The sequence below is a fragment of the Ruditapes philippinarum genome, unplaced genomic scaffold (genome assembly GCF_026571515.1).
Source record: "Ruditapes philippinarum isolate M1 unplaced genomic scaffold, ASM2657151v2 ctg141_1_1_1_1, whole genome shotgun sequence".
In the NCBI taxonomy this organism is placed as follows: Eukaryota; Metazoa; Mollusca; class Bivalvia; order Venerida; family Veneridae; genus Ruditapes; species Ruditapes philippinarum.
The window spans coordinates 491,170-495,983 of NW_026864328.1; positions in this window are offsets into that span (position 1 = coordinate 491,170).

The window sequence follows — 4,814 nt, forward strand, 5'->3', positions numbered from 1 at the left end:
TAGGATACCATCTGTCTGATGCCGATTAAGATTTGCCATTGCATTATTTCTGGGGTCTGTGGTCTTGCATTTATATATACATTACTATTTGATGAATTTTTATTTGTAAGTTGAATATTTTTCAACTTCATCAAAAAGCAATGTTTTGAAAACTTACATTTTTAACAATAACAAACCATTGTGGTTCTGTCAGGTTATGAATACTGTACTTTTTGTTTTTACCTTTTTTGGCATTTTTTTCTGTCCACAGATAAGTGATTTAGTAAGCCTTTTATAGATATTGTAACTGACACGTAATTGGGTCAAACACCAAACACTGTCTTTCTTTTTTATTTTATACAAATCATCATAATTAAGTAAAAATTGTATTTAAATTCTTCTACTTATACATTTCTGTTTTAATATTTTTTAAAGAAACTTTAAAGCGTATGTTTTGTATCTTATATTTCCCGAGTTAAAATCGATACTAATATGCGGTTATTATACATTGTTAAGGTCTATACTGAATTCTACCTAACTCAAATCTATATTGGACCATGCGCTGGCCGAACCTGATTTATTAGTCGCAGCTATGTTCGAGTGCAACAGAATCAGAATTGCTCTCGACAAATTGTAATGACCTCTTTATTTCATTTTTTGACCATTTGACAAAAGTTGTTATCTGTGATGAATACCTTTGCATTTCATGCAACTAAAGATGTTTAGAAGAAATATTTTCATTTACAAAATATCATTCATAACAAAGAAGCTATTAAAAAGATGAATGAGTTATTATTGCTGAGTGAATAATTAAGCCGTCATAATTCAAAGCATTGTCATAGACGAAAAACACTTAAATAATAACTGATCGTCAGTCAATAAACAGCATCTGAGTCACCATTCACTTTAATGAACTCAAACCCCTTCTTTTTGGAAAAGTTGGTGCAATAATTCGAATAATTTGAAATCTCAAGGCATAGATTATAATAAATTGGGAAAGTAAATGCTTTTCTGTGTAGGAATTTTTCTTGCTCAAGTTCATTTGTGATTTAAACTTGACATTAAAATCTAATTTGTATGAATATTTCTGTTTATTTATTAAACAACCGATAAACTCTATAGTCTATATCAAACTAATTTGAGAAACTCACTTGGTGGCATCCTAAAAAAATAGGCGTCTAATGAATCCATCAGCGGATGTTTTCAAAGTTTAGATGTTAAATTCTGCTTATTTGCTGTTATCAGGCGTTGACGGTAGCTAGAATTTACCACTACTATCCACTGCAGCATTTTGGATTTTGAAGTTTAATGCGGTTTTTAGTGGTTCCATTTTTGACCATCAAGCAGTACGCTTGCAATATTCATTACAGATACCATCTGCAGTGCGACCTTAAACCTAAATGATACAAAATTATACGCATAATAATTGTAGCATTATGATATCAGGACATACTTTCTCGGATGTTTGGTGAACAAGGTGTGAAATGCAGCATTTAGTCTGTATTCGACTCGAATAATGTAATGCGATACAACTTCAACGGAAGTGTATTTCACTGCTATTCTTATTCTATTACAGTACTGTTACATTACAAGGGCACATGATTACTTAAATTTTTCTAACGATACTGCAAAGTAGGTGCAGTCGTTTTTGAAAATCATTTTATATCTTGAATGAAACAACCTGATAATGGATCTATAATTACAGCTGAAGCAAAAGCTAGCCTGTCATACATTTTACAGCATAATTATATGTAACAAGTTTGTAATGTTTCTTTTTTAGATTCTCCCTCCGTGTTTTTATAAAGTAAATAATTATATAAAATCCGGTACTGTAATGATAAAATATTGTTGTGATTTCATGACATCTTTAAAACTAAGTCAGTGAAATTATGTTGGATCCCAAGCCACGTAGAACTACGAACATGAAAAAGTAAAACTTGGGCAACAATAAGCCGTATTGATTGAATTTACTTGAATTGATTGTGATAATAAATATGAAACATGAAATAGAAAGATATGATGCCATGTAATAATACATTTGCCCTTTACTTAAAGGTTTTAGATAAAACATCTTAATTATCTTGAAACTGACATCATTTAAGATAAGCGCATGTAACTTTGTTTCGTTTTGCCACAATTTCTGGAAAATTTGTTAACGCGCCTTTAAGATAATAAAAGATACCCCTTAAAGTGTAATATTATCATATAAGTTTCAAAGTTGATTTGTTCCACGGTTCAAATACATATATACATTTGACGATTGACGCTCTCAGTCATGACTTCATTCCTATTTGTATTTTTAGTAAACTGGAGACATTCTATATTAAAACGTTTTCCTGCATAATATAACTTTGAATACCAGTTTCTTCGCAAGTAACAGACTACTAACTCAACATGGTTTCTGATTGATTGTCGAAATACATACAAGAATGCGTGATGCTTATGAGTTAAAGATCAATTGACACTGAAACGTCTCGCTTCGCCGAGGATTGAACAAACGGCCACCGGTCTATAAATTCGATGTTCTCCCACAAATATTTCTTAACGTAATGAAGATAGAAATCATTTCGGTTGTATTTGTCCTAAGTATTTGCTAATTTATATTGAAAATGTAATTAATTACTTTTAATCTTTCACATTACACGGGATTTTCATCAGATACATTCATGGAATATTGAAAAATCATTAAACTGTTACAGCCTCAAGTATGTATCTTAGTATAATATTTAATCGGCGTAAATCGTAGTCAGATTTAAAATGTATAAGATTATTAAAAATGACCTTCAAAAAGTGTATTTTCTAAACATATTTATTGCAAATGTGCTCTTGTCTACGTCTTCTACTTTGAAATTAAAAAAAGAATTAACTACTTTTAAAACAGATTTTAATGCGTCGTCTCCATTGACATAATTGCCTGAAATAATGCACGGAAGGGCACCTAAGGTCTTCCTCTACCAGTAAAGCTGGAACGTCGCGATATGACCTATACTATATCGATGTGACGTAAAACCAAAAACAAACAAACAAAAGAAATCCATTGACATATTAACTTATCAAACTTTTCTAGCGAATGGAAAAGTTTATAGCTAACTTTATAGAAAAAAAATCCATAAGAGTGTTCTCACAAAAGAAACCATATATAATTGTAAAACATTTTAGCATTATGCAAAAGCGTGTACATTAAGTGGCCATTATACCAAACCTTTATTGCTAAAGTATAACATTATGAGATAATGTGATCAGTACTCGTAAAAGTTATGGTCAAAACTGTCTTCCAGACTAAAAGCTTTTAAAAAAAAGCATTGACAGCACCGGGTGTTTATCGATGAATTTAAGGTTCTAATTAATTAGAACATTGTTTATGGAACACATCTTTTAAGACGATTTTTTGATAAATGCATAAATCTTCTAATTTTTGCAAGAAATCAAATAAATAAAATGTGCCTGTTGTCCATTACACCATGCCCCTATGCTAACTCCCATGAAAATTTTGAAAATTTATTAAACAGAAAAATATTTAACAAAGGAAGAAATTTACAAACTGAATGTTACTAAATATCAAAATATACAAAAAGCCTTTACATCGTAAGTCATGCAGTATAAATATAGTGATAAATACTGTAAAATCATTCATTGATGTAACATGAAAATTTTTACGAGAATTATACATTGTTTTTGCTTTTCTGAAATCTTAGTTCATTTTTCCTTAATTTTTTTCTTTTAATTTGTTTGCTCTTCTGCAGATATGCAGCTTTGAAACTACAAGTAAGTACTGAATTGACGTTTGTTGATATTGTTTGCAATGAGTTATTTTATTTTACCTTTGTTTTATTCTGTAACATCGACTCATTAGATTAAATAGATTTATTTAATTTCTATAAACTGCTTTATTAACTATAATATGTAGTTAATACTTTTCTTTTTGTTACCACACATCGTCATTTAAGACGATTTGAGAAAGCAGTCTATATTTTATTCTTTTTTAAAAAAACTAGTTGAAATGAAGCAATCTATCTAGAACGTAAAGTTTATTATTAAGGTGGTAGTAGATCACATTTGTACAACACATTTGTACAAATCATTATTAACGTTTTCTTTCATCCCTTTATTCCTTTATTGTTATTCATGTTTTTACACACTTGTCACAATTGAGTGATATAGAATAAAATATTCATAGAATTTTAAAATATCTCATTAAGATTACTCTTGTCATGCAAATGCATCATCAGTCTTTGATGTCTTTTATCATGTTCGCAAACAAGACAGAATGTTTATAGCAAAATAGAGAGAAAATAAAAGCAAATGATTTTTGCCGTAAGGAGCTCCACTAAGGTCAACAAGCCAGTAAAAAATTTCTAATTCTTACATTTGTCAATTTAGGCACTTAAAACGAAAAATATGCAAATTAAAAGAGAGAAATAAACTTTGAATTGAAATGAAAATCAATTTGTTTTGTACGATTCTTAGTCATTTGGTTTAAAAGAGTTTAAACACTTTTCATATTTATTTCCGTTTTGCACAATACTTTGGAAAACGGACGAAATGGGCGACTGATCTGAAATTTTGTACAAAAGATACTAGTCGAGACCTTCACCAAATGGTATACAGATATTGTGAACAATAGTTTCAGTTCCATCATATCAAAAAATTTTTTAATTATAATGATAGGATATGACCAATTGAATAAATTGATTCATTTGTTACTTTATTATCATGACATTTATTTCTCAATTTGTATTTGGTGTCCAGGAATATAGCGTGTTTGTTAAATACCATTCATCATAACATCCCACACGTTTTCCAAAGAATATAAAATCCGTTTACAGCATGATAAT